This window comes from Pseudorca crassidens, chromosome 8, assembly GCF_039906515.1.
Source record: "Pseudorca crassidens isolate mPseCra1 chromosome 8, mPseCra1.hap1, whole genome shotgun sequence".
Classification (NCBI taxonomy): Eukaryota; Metazoa; Chordata; class Mammalia; order Artiodactyla; family Delphinidae; genus Pseudorca; species Pseudorca crassidens.
The window spans coordinates 7,806,765-7,823,079 of NC_090303.1; the positions used below are offsets into that span (position 1 = coordinate 7,806,765).

At 42.8% G+C, this 16,315-nt stretch overlaps 1 long non-coding RNA gene across 8 annotated transcripts in view; it reads left to right on the forward strand.

Annotated features, from left to right (window-relative positions):
- The window catches only part of LOC137228783 (uncharacterized), a 138,965-nt gene that overhangs the window by 24,225 nt on the left and 98,425 nt on the right, over positions 1-16,315 (forward strand). Inside the window, exon 6 of one of the 8 annotated variants that reach the window (XR_010945353.1) lies at positions 3,195-3,291. The exons of the other annotated variants lie outside the window; for them this stretch is intronic. This is a non-coding gene — a long non-coding RNA (uncharacterized lncRNA). The remainder of the gene's footprint in view (positions 1-3,194; positions 3,292-16,315) is intronic. 8 annotated transcript variants of the gene reach the window in all.

Here is a 16,315-nt window from a genome sequence, read left to right on the forward strand (position 1 = left end):
TTCACAGCCACTGGGAGGCAGCAGTGCTGAATCCTTAGGTCTCTTGAGGATTTGCCTCAGGTCCACTCAAGCCCTCTTGTATGAAGCATGACCTCTTCACTATAAATAAGGCTCTAAGTTGATTATGCTAAAATTATAGGGAATATATTGGGATGAACGCAAATGATGCTAGCAGATACTTCTTAATATAAAGAATTTATAAGAATTGGGGAATAAAAACCATGGGATTGAAAGCTGTGAGCCTGGCATCCAGAAGGGATGGGGGAGGGGATGAGTGGGAAACCGCAGCTGGAGTGGCCTGGGGTCAGATTTCTGCCCCACCATCAGTTTGACACTGGGCGAGATACTTACGTGATTTTAGCTTTTCCTGATCTGTTAACTGGAGATAGGAATATCTCCACTCAAAGGGGTATTTTGACAGTTAAATAATATTGTATATAAAGTTTCCATCCTGGAAACTTGCACGTGGTAGGTTCTCATCAAATCATAGCTATTAATACTTATAGGCACAGCACTTCTGCACTTGAAAAGCAAAATATCAATAATATCTTTAACTAATGGCTTAAGGAAATAATTATCAAAATGCCATAGAGAAATGCACATTATCTGTCAAGGAAGAGTGCTGATAGCCATTCCTAAAGGAGCCTGGAGTGTCTGTAATGGAGAGAAGTTATAGGCAGGTCACCCTTACCTTAGACAGGGCAGGACCACGTACAAAACGTTGTCTGACACTTCAGCTTCTGCAAAAAAAGTTTGCCACACACAGCAAGGAAAGTATAGAGGGTTTGCAGATTGTGGTGGCCTTTAAATAAAATCGGTCTAAGGGTCAACCTCTCATCTCTGCCCAGTGACTTCTAAGTTTGAAAGCATTTTCCAGCTACTATCAATTATTTAAGAGAAGTACTGGGGGAAATATAGATAAATAAACCATCGTACATTGCCACTCCCTGGACCACCAGACTCACCTGGCTGTGAGCTGGGTGGGGAGGGCAGAGGTGGTCAGGAGTTGCCATTCATTTGTGTCTACTGCAGACAACAGTAAGAGAGATTGCCACTCGACGGGATTGTAGAGATCCTTTAGTCGAGCATTTCATTTACCGAAGAGGAAACCCAAGCTCAGGCCGGCTGAGCTGGGCACAGTCAGGCAGCTGCTGAATGGCAGAGCCGGCCTGGAGCCCAGTTCTCTCAGCTCCTGGTCCAGAAGTTCCTTCCACTGCACCCCAGCTGCTGCTTTTCAGCATTGAGGTTTGGGGATTGTACTCATTCAAATGCAAATGTTTTGTGTGCTTCTTTAACAGGACATTCTTTTGTCTTACTTTACCAAGTAGGGTTTGCTGTACTGAGTAAATGAGTATAGACCTGGAGGTGTTAAAATCATCAACCTCTTCTAAAGCGTCATTCTTTCCCCTTTGTTTCTATTTGTAACGTGGAACACTTGCTTCTTTTTTTCCTTACAGCTTGAATCGAGACAGCCATCCTTATAACTTGATTTACTTGTTCTAGTGGATGATACAAGTACTGAGAATGAAATTAATGAAATCAGTGTAGCTCACAGGAAGCTCTTGCCCGTCCTCGCTCCCACCCCTCCTTTGGGAATTCATCCAGGGGATACGTTGAGGGAATTCGTTGCTACGAAACAGTGCTGCAGCTGGGCTCAGTGAGGGGTCTGCGTGGTCTCACAAAAGCGAGCAACGTCTGCAGCTTTGAGAAGGTTGGAGATGTTAGGGGCCACCCAGTGTTATACCACTGGGAAAAGTTTCCCCGTCTGGAATGTCCCCACGGGCTCCATTCTGCCACCGCGGGCACTCTCTGACTTCCTGCCCAAGACGGAAACCGTCCTCCGCTTCCATGACAATTGGGGTCATCACCCTGGCTGTCGCACCACTACCCACCCACTTGCCCCCATTCGCGCCTGAGGAGTAAGTCTACCTGTAGGATCCCGGTCACCACCAGGCACATGAAGTAATTCATGATCAGAGTGAAAGGGAATCACACCCAGCACTGGCGGTGGTCAGGCGGGACAAAAAAGAGGCTGCAGCTACCAAGGGAAAGAAGAGAAGAGGAAGAACCAAGGCTGATAATAAGTAGATGCCAACATGGCCACACTTTTGTTAAAATACTGCAGTATTTCCAAGTGGCTGGTAAATGGTCCCTGCTCCAAGCCTTCACAACGCCCTGTCACTCCAGCCAGTCAAGGCTAATGTCTGTTTCATTTTAATGATTGGTGCCTGTGTCCTAGGCAGTGGATAAATATGTTAAATATTACCCCTTAAGAGAACTAATACTAAAAGTGTGGCAAAAGGACACACTTGTATCTACCTTTAATTATTTTACTCCAGAGAGGAATTTCCATGAGGTACAGTCTCTCATGGAAAATGGAAATACGTAGAAATACTGTTCTAGTTGGTATCCTTCATCATTTAACTCTGATGCGGAAGATTCTGCTTTTACTTTCCTTCCTTGGCAGAAACATCCAGCAGAGAAAACTTTCAGCTCTGGCTCCCGTGAGCCATTCGACAGGGCCTGCTCCTTAGGAAGGAGGAGAGGCACGAACCACCCGGCCTCTTGTCTGGAGTGGCACCAGGATGTCCCAGGACGTATCCATAGGGAGGGGAGGGAGGCACTTATAAGTTCTCAGGCCCAGTGTGGCTCCTTCCCTGAAATCAATGGCTCACGTATAGAAGTATGGTTCAGCCACAAACTAATTAAAAAGGCATCACTGGCATCTTGCAGGGACATCGAGAGAGACTCGGAACCCAGAGCAGCCCTTCTCCAAAGCCCCTTCCTTCACCCCCTTCCTTTGCACCCTGGATCTGCCCTCTGGTGGCAGACCCGTCCCCCCCAAGCCCCTCCTCCGCTCACATCCCCTTGCCTTACTTTGTAGACTGATAGCCTCTCCTGGCCCTCCTCTGTTCCTCCTTGTCTCAGGTCTCATTTCTCCTCTTTTCTCCATGTTTTGAAGATCCATAATCCAAAAGGTCCACAAATTACCTGGCAGAGGACGTAGAGTAAAAGGAAGAAATCTTCCTCTGTCTGGGCACAGAGGAAGTGAAGGACCAATAGAATTGGTGCTTATGGGTCCATTTTGCTTTCAGAAGATTCAGGAAGTTTTGAAAAAGCCCAAACTTTGAAAACGTCAGTTTTTATGCATTTCAGAAGCTTAGGCTTGACCGTCCTAAATTTTTATTGCCTAGAAAATGATGGTGGTGCGTAGTTACTAGGAGGGGCAGTGCCTCAGGGAGGAGACTCATCTGAGGACATTAAGTCAGTCATCTAAGCAAACCACTTCCTGTGAGTAACATAAATTAATTCTAGTATTGGTGAGGGAATCGGGGTGATAAGGAAACCCTGTGGGGGCGTCAGACACAACCCAGAACTCCTGTAGCCTGTGCCATTAGCCTGGGTGACTTACCAGTCTGGTTTCAGCAACACCTGTAGTCCTTCCTACCTTGTGCATGTCTTCTGTTTGAATTTTCCATATACTATTTTAAACTCTTAAATGAAACTTACAAAATAAAATCACCCATAATCCTAACACACTAAAAGAATTGTATTAACTCTCCAGTGTGCTATTTTAGTGTTCTTCCATAACCATATAAATGTTACCATACCCTTTAAATATTATCTCAAATATTTTTCGTGTTATTATATCGTTTTCCAAATTACCATTTTAATAGCTAAATATGTCATTGAGCCACTATGTCCTAATTTCCTTAACCATTCCCTTATTGTTAGATATTTGGTTTGTTTTTATTATTTTACAGTTACAGATAATCCTGCAATTAATACTTTCATGGACCTAACTTTTTCTCCTTTTTACTATTTCCTTAGGATAAATTTTTAGAGGTTAGAGTACTGGTCCAAATTATATGAATATTTCCATAGTCGATTAACGTTCCGTTAGGGCTGTAGCAATTTATACCACTTGCTTTATTATATGTATGCACTCTGTTTGTATGTGTTACCCAGTCTTCTGTTGCATTTTTATTTTAACCCTTCTTTGCTTACAAAAATTTTACATTTCTATGTAATAGAATCTGTTGTTTTTCTCTCATAATTTTATATTGCTTCAATTCTTCAAATGATATCAACAGTTTAAAGTTATAACAAATTCTGCCTTTATGCAAGCTCGTCTGTGATTTCCCTAATATTTAGTTCTTTGATATATTCAGAGATTTCCGAATATGGTTATATATTTACTTTTTCCAAAATACTGTCTAATTTTTACCCAATATAATTTATTAAGTTTCTGCTGTTTCCCACTCATTATCCAGCAATATTTCAATAATCCCACACTGATCTAGGTCAATTTCTGGGCTGTCTATACTTTACCACTCATATGTTTTTCTGTTTTTCAGCCATATTTCTTTGCTTTAAACATGATATGTTATAGTATGTTTCTATATCTGGTTAGAGACTCTTATCTCATGTTATAATTTTTCTCAAAATATTCTTCTCCTGAACCCTGACAATCTTCACTTCTATTTCACTTAAGCAGTTTCTTCTCTTGGTCACACTGTGATTATCCCACCTCTGAAATAATGAGCTTAGATGTCACCGAGCCTGCCGTTCTTTCTCTTTGCCTTTTCTTTTATTCCGAGTAACACTGCTCTTTGTATCACTGGGATGTATATATCATCCTAGTTTCCCAGTTCACTCTATCAGCAAGGCTGAACAGAATGATTGACCATTTTACAATAGTACATCAGCATTGCACTTTTCTTGCTTTCTTATCTTTCCACCAAAGCTGTGTCGTCAAATCCCAACTCCAAAGGAACCCATCTGCCCACATTCTCAGTTTCTCCTTCACTGCCTGGTGCAGCCGGATTGAAATCAAGTGATGGCGGATTGACGTTATGACAAATGCTGTTCGTGAGCATTTAGGATTTGTGCAAGGCTGGTAAGAGACGGGAGTCTCAGATGTAGGTAAAGCCTTGACAAAAGAAAATAAGATGCGTTCTTAAGTCCACAACCTTCTTATGGTCGACGTTAAAAAATCCTAGAGCAGATTATTAGAGGCATGTCAGTCACTGAGGAGGAGACTGTGTAGATACCCTGGGGATAAGACATGTGAGAACAAAATTCCTTTTTTGAAAGTAAAATAGGAAACTCTAGAAGAAAAAATAGAGGAGGGGTGATAAAGAGAGGGACAGAGACAGGGGGGACTTGAGGATTCTCATCTCAAATAGGAAAGATCTTTTAGAGTTTTTTAACACGTTATCTTTTTCAAGCCTGACAAAAATCCTTCACTGAAGTGATGACCAGAACTTGCAAAAGAGGGAGAGCTGAGACTCAGAGAAGTTCAGTGAGCTCAAGGAAACTGCACTCACGTCCGCGTGGCGTGAAGCCCTGTTCTCGTCTCCCGTAACATGCCTTTGCGACACTTCTGCAAGATGCAGGAACAGTGACTATGATACTGCCCTAGCCAGGGAAAGCTATGTCTTGTTGAATGAACGCACGGGTCTGATCCCCAGCCCCACAGATGCACCTGCCTGCCGCTTCTCCTGCCTGTGCACGTCACAGGCGCCTCACACCCCATCAGGCTGCCCGGACCGCTCCCCCGGCTCCAGGACTTCCGGTCTCGGTGAGCGCTTCCCCTTCCCGCCTGACTGTTCACGGAGGCCGGGGAGTCAGCTCTTCCTCTCAGCGGCCCCTGCTTTCCCGTCTCCCCGCTGTCCTGCTCCAAGCCCCGCAGCCCCTCTGGACTGCTGCTGCTCTCCTCCCCACGGCGCCTCTCACCTCCCTCCCGTCCGTTCTCTCTTTGAGAGGCTTGTTTCATCATCCCTGTTGTTTAAAACCGTGGAATGGCTTTCTATTGTGGGGGGAAGGAGGGCATAGAGTTCCAAGCCCTCCCCTCAGCCCATGCAGCCCAGCGTGCTCTGGCCTCGCAGCACCCTGTGGCCTCATCTGTCTCTTGCTCTCCACGTGGCCATCACAGACTGGCCTTTCCACACTACCTCAAACCCGCCATGTTCCTTCCAAGCTCAGATCCAGGGCACTTGGAATAATTAATGATCCCCTCCACCCCTTTCTGTTTTTCCCATGATGCTTAGATTTTCCTAACCTATTTGAGAACTCATTTGTGATGTTATTGGTTATTGTCTGTCTTCCTGCTCACGAATATAAGTTCCACCAGAACTTATATCTTGCTCACTGATACCAGAGCAATGCCTGGTACACACCAGTTACTTAACAAATAGTTGTTGACGAAATTGGTTCATTCATTTTAATTTATGACGTATACATGAACAAAGAACATACTCACCAAACTACTGGGTAGTACATACCTACAAGAGAATAGGGCATGTGCTGGGTGGTAGAATCATGGTCAAACACTATCAGACTAATAAATACACAGTGCAGTTTAATAGGGACTAAATAAAAAGCCTGCCTTTGGGTCCAGAAGGTAATAGAAAAACAGGATAATGGGATGAAATGACATGCTTAGAGGGATTATGAAAACTACTTTAGGTTTTATTTAAGAGTTGGGGTTTTTTTCTTTTTTTCTATTAACATCTAGCATTGCTATGGTACATTTGTTATAATCAATGAACCAATATTGATATATTATTAACTAACATCTATAGTTTACATTAGGGTTCCTCTTTGTGTTGTGTAGCTTTATAGTTTTTTTTCCAAATTTTTATTGGATTATAGGTGAGTATAATTGGAGTATAGTTGTTGTGTTAGTTTCTGCTGTACAACAAAGTGAATTAGTTATACATATACATATATCCACTCTTTTTTAGATTCTTTTCCCAAATAGGTCATTACAGAGTATTGAGAAGAGTTCCCTGTGCTATACAGTAGGTCCTTATTAGTTATCTACTTTTTATATAGTAGTGTGTATAGGTCAATCCCAATCTCCTGATTTATCCCTCTCCCTGCCATTCCCCACCTCCAGGAACCATAAGTTTGTGTCTACATCTGTAACTCTATTTCTGTTTTGTAAATAAGTTCATTTGTACCATTTTTTTTAGATTCCACATATGAGCGATATCATATATTTGTTTTTCTCTGTCTGACTTCACTCAATATGACAATCTCTAGGTCCATCCATGTTGCTACAGATGACATTATTTCATTCTTTATTATGGCTGAGTAATATTCCATTGTATATATGTACCACATCTTCTTTATCCATTCCTCTGTTGATGGACATTTAGGTTGCGTCCATGACCTGGCTATTGTAAATAGTGCTGCAGTGAACATTGGGGTACATGTGTCTTTTTGAATTATGGTTTTCTCTGGGTATATGCCCAGTAGTGGGATTGCTGGGTCATATGGTAATTCTATTTTTAGTTCTTTAAGGAACCTCCATACTGTTCTCCATAGTGGCTGTACTAATTTACATTCCTGCCAAAGGTGTAGGAGGGTTCCCTTTTCTCTACACCCTCTCCAGCATTTATTGTTTGTAGATTTTTTGATGATAGCCATTCTGACTGGTGTGAGGTGATATCTCATTGTAGCTTTGATTTGCATTTCTCTAATAATTAGCAATATTGAGCATCTTTTCATGTGCTTTTTGGCCATCTGTATGTCTTCTTTGGAGAAAAGTCTATTTAAATCTTCTGCCCATATTTTGATTGGGTTTTTTGTTTTTTTGATATTGAGCTACAAGAGCTGTTTGTGTATTTTGGAGATTAATCCCTCATCAGTCACTTCATTTGCAAATACTTTCTCCCATTCTGTGGGCTGTCTTTTCATTTTGTTTATGGTGTTCTTTGCCATGCAAAAGTTTTTACGTTTAATTAGGCCCCATTTGTTTATTTTTGTTTTTATTTTCATTATTCTAGGAGGTGGATCAAAATATATCTTGCTTCGATTTATGTCAGAGAGTATTCTGCCTATGTTTTCCTTTAAGAGTTTTATAGTATCCAGCCTTACATTTCAGTCTTTAATCCATTTTGAGCTTATTTTTCTGTAGGCTGTTAGGGAGTGTTCTAATTTCATTCTTTTACATGTAGCTATCTATTTTTCTCAGCACCCCTTATTGAAGAGACTGTTTTTTCTCCATTTTATATTCTTGCCCCCTTTGTCATAGATTAATTGACCATAGGTGCTTGGATTTATCTCTAGACTTTCTATCCTGTTCCATTGATCTATATTTCTGTTTTTGTGGCAGTACCATACTGTCTTGATTACTGTAGATCTGTAGTATAGTCTGAAGTCAGGGAGTCTAATTCCTCCAGTTCCATTTTTTTCCCCTCAAGACTGCTTTGGCTATTCGGGGTCTTTTGTGTCTCCATACAAATTTTAAGATTTTTTTGTTCTAGTTCTGTAAAAAATAATGCCATTGGTAATTTGATTGGGATTGTATTGAATCTGTAGATTGCTTTGGGTAGTATAGTCATTTTCACAATATTGAGTCTTTCAATCCAAGAACATGGTATATCTCTCCATCTGTGTCATCTGTGATTTCTTTCATCAGTATCTTATAGTTTTCTGAGTACAGGTCTTTTGCCTCCTTGGGCAGGTTTATTCCTAGGGATTTTATTCTTTTTGATGTGATGGTAAATGGGATTGTTCCCTTAATTTCTCTTTCTGATCTTTCATCTTTAGTGTATAGGAATGCAAGGATTTCTGTGTATTAGTTTGGTGTCCTGCAACTTTACCAAATTCATTGTTGAGCTCTTGTAGTTTTCTGGTAGCATCTTTAGGATTCTCTATGTATAGTATCATGTCATCTGCAAACAGTGACAGTTTTACTTCTTCTTTTCCAATTTGGATTCCTTTTATTTCTTTTTCTTCTCTGATTGCCGTGGCTAGGACTTCCAAAACTATGTTGAATAAAAGTGGTGAGAATGGACATCCTTGTCTTGTTTCTAATCTTAGAGGAAATGCTTTCAGTTTTTCACCATTCAGAATGCTGTTTGCTGTGGGTTTGTCATATATGGCCTTTATTATGTTGAGGTAGGTTCCCCCTTTGCCAGCTTTCTGGAGTTTTGATCATAAATGGGTGTTGAATTTTGTCAAAAGATTTTTCTGCATCTGTTGAGATGATCATGTGGTTTTTATTCTTCAGTTTGTTAATGTGGTGTATCACACTGATTGATTTGTGTATATTGAAGAAACCTTATATCCCTGAGATAAATCCCTCTTGATCATGGTGTACGATCCTTTTAATGTACTGTTGGATTTGGTTTACTAGTTTTTTGTTAGGGATTTTTCATCTATGTTCATCAGTGATATTGACCTGTAACTTTCTTTTTTTGTGATAACTTTGTCTGGTTTTTGGTATCAGGGTGATGGTGGCCTCGTAGAATGAACTTGAGAGTGTGCCTTCCTCTGCATTTGTTTGTAAAAGTTTTAGAAGGATAGGTGTTAACTCGTCTCTAAATGTTTGATAGAATTCACCTTGAAGCCATCTGGTCCTGGACTTTTGTTTGTTGGAAGTTTCTTGATCACAGTTTCATTTTCAGTACTTGTGACTGGTCTGTTCATATTTTCTGTTTCTTCCTGGTTCAGTCTTGGAAGGGTGTACCTTTCTAAGAATTTGTGCAATTCTTCTAGGTTTTCCCTTTTATTGGCATATAGTTGCTTGTAGTAGTCTCTTATGATCCTTTGTATTTCTGTGGTGTCACTTGTAACTTCTTTTTCATTTCTAATCTTATTGATTTGAGTCCTCTCCCTTTTTTTCTTGATGAGTCTGGCTAAAGATTTATCAATTTTGTTTATCTTCTAAAAGAACCAGCTTGTAGTTTCATTGATCTTTGCTATTGTTTTCTTCGTTTCTATTTCATTTATTTCTGCTCTGATCTTCATGATTTCTTTCCTTCTACTAACTTTGGGTTTTGTTTGTTCCTCTTTCTCTAGTTGCTTTAGGTGTAAGGTTGGGTTGTTCATTTGAGTTGATTCTTGTTTCCTGAGGTTAGATTGTATTGCTATAACCTTCTCCTCTTAGAAGTGCTTTTGCTGCATGCATCCCATAGGTTTTGGATCACTGTGTTTTTGTTGTCATTTGTCTCAAGGTATTTTTTGATCTCCTCTTTGGTTTCTTCAGTGATCCATTGCCTATTTAGGAACATATTGTTTAGCCTCCATGTGTTTGTGTTTTTTACAATTTTTTCCCTGTAATTGATTTCTAATCTCATAGCGTTGTGGTCAGAAAAGATGCTTGATGTGATGTCAGTTTTCTTAAATTTACCGAGGCTTGATTTGTGGCCCAAGATGTGATCTACCCTGGAAAATGTTCCTTGTGCACTCGAGAATAAAGTGTATTCTGCTGCTTTCAGATGGAATGTTCTATAAATATCAATTAAGTCTTTCTGTTCTAATGTGTCATTTAAACCTTGTGTTTCCTTATTAATTTTCTATCTGGATGATCTATCCATTGGTGTAAGTGGGGTGTTGAAATTCCCCACTATTATTGTGTTGCTGTTGATTTCCTCTTTTATGGCTGTTAGTGTTTGCCTTTTATATTGAGGTGCTCCTATGGTGGGTGCATATATATTTACAATTGTTATATCTTCTTCTTGGACTGATCCCTTGATCATTATGTAGTGTCCTTCCTTGTCTCTTGTAACAGTCTTTATTTTAAAGTCTATTTTTTCTGATATGTATTGCTACTCCAGCTTTCTTTTGATTTCCATTTGCATGGAATATCTTTTTCCATCCCCTTACTTTCAGTCTGTATGTGTCCCTAGGTCTGAAGTGGTTCTCTTGTACACAGCATATATATGGGTCTTGTTTTTGTTTCCATTCAGCCAGTCTGTGTCTTTTGGCTAGAGCATTTACTCCACTTACATTTAAGGTAATTACTGATATGTATGTTCCTATTACCATTTTCTTAAATTTTTTGAATTTGTTTTTGTAGGTCTTTTTTCTTCCCTTCCTCTTTTGCTGTCTTCTCTGATGATTTGATGACCATCTTTAGTGTTGTGTTTGGGTTGCTTTTCCTTTTTTGTGTGTGTATCTACTGTAGTTTTTTGGTTTGCATTTCCCATGAGGTTTTGATATAACAGTCTATATATATATATCAAGGTTGTTTTAAGTTGCTGGTCTCAATTTCAAATGCAGTTCCCATTTCCTGAATTTGTATTCCCCTCTTCTCATGGTAGCTGGTTTTGATATCATATTTGTGTGTGGATAATTTCCTCCTTTTACTGTATGTTTGCCTTTACCATTGAGCTTTCCCATTTGTGATTTTCTTGTTTCTAGTTTTGGCCTCTTTTTTTCCCCTGCCTAGGGAAGATCCTTTAGCATTTGTTGTAAAGCTATTTTGGTGATGCTCCATTTGCTTAGCTTTTACTCGTCTGGAAAGCTTTTGATTTCTTCCTTGAATCTGAATGAGAGCCTTGCTAGGTAGAGTATTCTTCGTTGCAGGTTTTTCCCTTTCATCACTTTAAATATATCATGCCATTCCCTTCTGCCCTGCAGAGTTTCTGCTGAAAAATCAGCTGATAACCTTTGGGGATTCCCTTGTATGTTATTTGTTGTTTTTCCCTTGTTGCTTTTGATATGTTTTCTTTGTCTTTAATTTTTGTCAGTTTGATTAATATGTGTCTTGGCATGTTCCTCCTTGAATTTACCCTGTATGTGACTCTCTGAGCTTCCTCAACTTGGGTGACAATTTCTTTCCCATGTTAGGGAATTTTTGACTATAATCTCTTCAAATATTTTCTCATGCCCTTTCTCTTTCTCTTCTTCTTCTGGGACCCCAATAATACGATTGTTGGTCCATTTAATGTTGTCCCAGAGGTCTCTAAGAATGTCCTCATTTCTTTTCATTCTTTTTTCTTTGTTTTGTGTCAGTGATTTCCACCATTCTGTCTTCCAGCTCACTTATTCGTTCTTCTGCCTCAGTTATTCTGCTGTTGATTCCTTCTAGTGTATTTTTCTTTTCAGTTATTGTGTTATTCATCTCTGTTTGTTCTTTAAATCTTCTATCTCTTTGTTATTTCTTTTATCTTCTTAGTCTGTGCTTCCATTCTTTTTTCAAGATTTTGGATCGTCTTTACTATCATCATTCTGAATTCTTTTTCAGGTAGCTTGCCTATCTTCTCTTCATTTAGTTGTTCTTGTAGTTTTTATCTTTCTCCTTTATCTGCAACATATTTCCTTATCATCTCATTTTGTCTAACTTACTGTGTTTGTGGTCTCCTTTCTGCAGGCTGCAGGATCATAGTTCCTCTTGCTTCTGGTGTCTGCCCCCTGGTGGGTGAGGTTAGTCCAGGGGCTTCTGCAGGCTTCTAGTGGGAGGAACTGGTGCCTGCCCTCTGGTGGGTGGAGCTGGGTCTTGTCCCTCTGTTGGGCAGTTCCCTATCAGGGTATGTGCTTTTTTTTTTTCTTTTTTTTTGCGGTACACGGGCCTCTCACTATTGTGGCCTCTCCCGTTGCGGAGCACAGGCTCCGGACGCACAGGCTCAGCAGCCATGGCTCACGGGCCCAGCCACTCCGTGGCACGTGGGATCCTCCTGGACTGGGGCACGAACCCGTGTCCCCTGCATCGGCAGATGGACTCTCAACCACTGCACCACCAGGGAAGCCCAGTGTATGTGCTTTGGGGTGGCTGTGAGCATAATACTTTAGGCAGCCTATCTGCTGATGGGTGGGGCTGTGTTCCTGTCTTGCTGGTTGTTGGGCCTGAGGAGTTCCAGCACTGCAGCCTGAAGCTGTTGGGTGGGGTCAGGTCTTGGTGCTGAAACGGGGTCCTCCAGGAGTGCTCATGTCGATTACTATTCCCTGGGGCGTCTGCTCCCAGTGTCCTTGCCCTCACTGTGAGCTGCAGCCCACCACCACTTCCCCAGGAGGCCCTGCAAAGTCCGAAGGTAGGTCTAGCCCCGGTTCCTGTGGAGGCACTGCCTTGTGCTGGGTCCCAGTGTACGTGAGACCTTGTGTGCACCTCCCAGAGTGGAGTCTCTGCCTCTCCCAGCCCTGAGGAGCTCCTGCACTCAACCCCCACTGGCCTTCAAGGCTAAATGCTCTGGGCGTTCTTCTTCCTGATGCCAGACCCTCAGACTGTCTTGGAGGACTATTTTTAAGTGGGAACAATGCTGTGTAGCCTGCATGGGTTTAATTTTTTTTTCTTTTTCTTTTTTTTTTTTTTTGGTACAAGGGCTGTTTTTAGTATGGATGTCTGCCACCACTTTCTTCAGTGTATGCTGGCCTTTATCCCCTTGACAGGGGTTTTGATTGGTGGTGTGGTGACCAGAGCCTACACTGGGTATTGAGCAGGGCCTCCCGTTTGCTCTGTGGTTGTCACTGCCCTGTCAGAGGTGTAGTCTGCTCCCTAGTTGTTGCAGTAGAGGCCCCCAGATCTGTTTCCTAGCTGTGTTTCTGATCTGCGGTGTGAGGTATGTGCAATTGGAGCACTCCGACTGCGAGAGAAGCCACTGAGTATTCCTCCTTTGGAGCTGTTCACCTGTGGGTGTGCTCTGTTGTGTCGCCTTTCACCTGCTGTGTGAGCTCTCAGATTGCACTGTTGTTGGCACTGCTCTCTGCTCCACCTTACCTGTGGGTGTGCCGGCAATTGGCCCTGGTGTCTCTCGAGCATTGTTCATACCAGGCCACCAGCACAGATCCACTGAAGTCAGGTTCCAGAATTGCAGTAATCATGGATCTGGACCCACTGTGGGAGTTATGATGCAGCTCAGAATCCGGCCTGGCCCAACCCCGGCATGTACGTGCCCACAAAGTCCATAGCTGTGAAAGCAAGACCGGTCTCAGTTGCAGGAGCACTTGTCCGTCCAGATGTTCCGCAGGCACTGAGTTTACCAAGCCAGTCGTGGTGGGGTTTAATCCAAGGTTAGTGGCTGCGAGGAGAGATTTCGGCTCTTCTTCCTTAGTCACACAGCCCCTGGGGCTCAGCTTTGGTTTCCGCCACACCTCTGCGTGTGGACTACCCTCAGGTGTCTGCTCCCTGCACAGGCAAGAGGGGTGGAGGTGGTGACCGACTGGGGCTCATGTGCCCACTCAGGTGGGAGGGAGAGGAGGCGGCGACGGAATGAGGCACACGAACCTGCTCTGGTGGGAGCCCCTCCTAGTGCCTGCAGAGGCAGGGGCCGGCCCCTGGGGAGAGAGGCCGCAATGGCGACCCCGCCCTTCGCGTCACTCAACAATGGCCCTTTGCTTGTACGGCAGACCAGGCTTCCTCCGGAAGCTTTCCTGGTTGCAGAGCTCCTCTCTCCTTTCCCCTCAGGCTGTCTCTGCACAGCCAACAGCAGTCCTGTCCCAAGGTTTGCTCTCCAAACCCCATGTTGCAGCACCCAGCCCCTGTCCATACCTTTCAGGCTGGGTCATGCAGCGCTGTGGCATGACCATCTGTGTAGGTCTCACTCTGTCCTGCCTGCCACAAACTGGGTGCTCTGCTCTCCTCAGGGCCCCCAAAACTCCCCTTCTGTCTCAGCTGACCTATTCCGCAGTGAGGGGCTTCCCCAGGTGCGGGAAGCTCTCCGCTCCTTCAGCTTCCCGACAGGGGCACAGGTCCTGTCCTACTTCCTCTTTTCTTTTTTTTTCCTTTTCTCTCTTTCGTCCTGCCCAGTTACACATGGATCTTTCCTTGTCCTTTTAGGTTTCCCAGGCCCTCTGCTTGTGCTCAGCAGGTGCTCTGTGAGAATTTCCATCTGTCAACATACTCTTCATGCGCCTGTGGGAAGAGGTGAACTCCACGGCCTCCTACTCTGCCTTCTTGACTCAGCCCCCCCTGTAGTTTTGACAGATGCATAATGTCATTTATCCACCACCATAGTATCATACACAATAGTTGCACTGCCCTAAAAATTCCCTGTGCTTCACCTGTTCGGTCCTCTTCCCCCAGCTCCCAAACACCGGCAGCCATTGGTCTTTTCACTGTTTCTGTAGTTTTGCCTTTTCCAGAATGTCGTATAGTTGGAATCGTATCGTGTGGAGTCTTTTCAGATGGGCTTGGCTGCGCCTCTGGTTAATTTTTTTGAGAGTTCATTGATGCATAACATTGAATTAGTTATACATGTACAACATAATGATTTGATGCAGGTACATATCGTAAAATGATTACCTCAATAAAGGTAGCATTCATCACTGCACATAGTTACAAATTATGTGTGTGTGTGTAATGAGAACTTTTAAGATAATCTCTTAGCAACTTTCAAATATACAATACGGTATTGTTTCCTACAGTCACCGTGCTGTATGTGATGTCTCCAGGACTTATTTATTTTATAACTAGAAGTGACTACCATTTGCCCACCTCTACCCCCTGCCTCCGGAAACCACCCAGATTGGCTTCTTTTACTTAGTAACCAGCACTTGAGATTTCTCCACGTCTTTTTGTGGCTTGATGGCTCGCTCTTTTATCGCTAAATAATACTCCGTGGTATGAATGTATCGTAGCCTGTTTATCCATTCACCTATTGGAGGACATTTGGTTGCTTCCAATTTGGGGCAATTATGAAGTAGGTTTTAAGTTAGTAGAAAGCATGTAACTCTGCTAACACAGCTCTCTAACTGCTCGCCCAGCACAGACTAGTACTAGAGACATCTGCACACGGTGGTTCTACTCTTCTCTGCAGATTTCACATTAGCTCTTTGACGCTTTTCATGATTATGTATCGAGGAATAAATAGACCTTAAATTCTGAGCCTAATATTTCTTCGTAACTAGCACATTCAGGATAAAAAGCAGCCAAGACAATGAAAAGATCCTTTGAGGAAACACGGAAGGCACTAAGGATATTTTGACTGAAGCAGGAGAACTCAGAGACCCTGCCAGCCATCTTCAGCACTGCCAAGACATCATAGGGAAGGGGGCTGTCCCTTGTTCTGTGGGACCATGAGAAGCAGACTAGGAGCAGGTGTAAAAGCATGATGGGGTCAGGTTTTGAGAGGGTGCAGGGATCCCCACCCATGCTGTTGTAGGTATTTCCCCATCTCTCGTCAAGGAGCACGAGTGAGTGGCCATCTGACAATCTAGTCTCAAAATATCCCATTCCCGCTGAATCCCTAAATACACCCCACATAAACTTTATTCCAAAGTTTGTCAATCAAGAAATCTTCTGGGGCTTCCCTGGTGGCGCAGTGGTTGAGAGTCCGCCTGCCGATGCAGGGGACATGGGTTTGTGCCCCGGTCCAGGAAGATCCCACATGCCGCGGAGCGGCTGGGCCCGTGAGCCATGGCCGCTGAGCCTGCACGTCCAGAGCCTGTGCTCCGCAGTGGGAGAGGCCACAACAGTGAGAGGCCCGCGTACCGCAAAAAAAAAAAAGAAATCTTCTGAATAGAAACATTCTAAAACGATATTGAAATTGAAGCCAATAACCCATGTATTTACCTATATCTCAAATGTCACGAGATACCCTTGAAGCTGATTTAAGCTGTTTTTTTAAGTTGATTCTTAAAA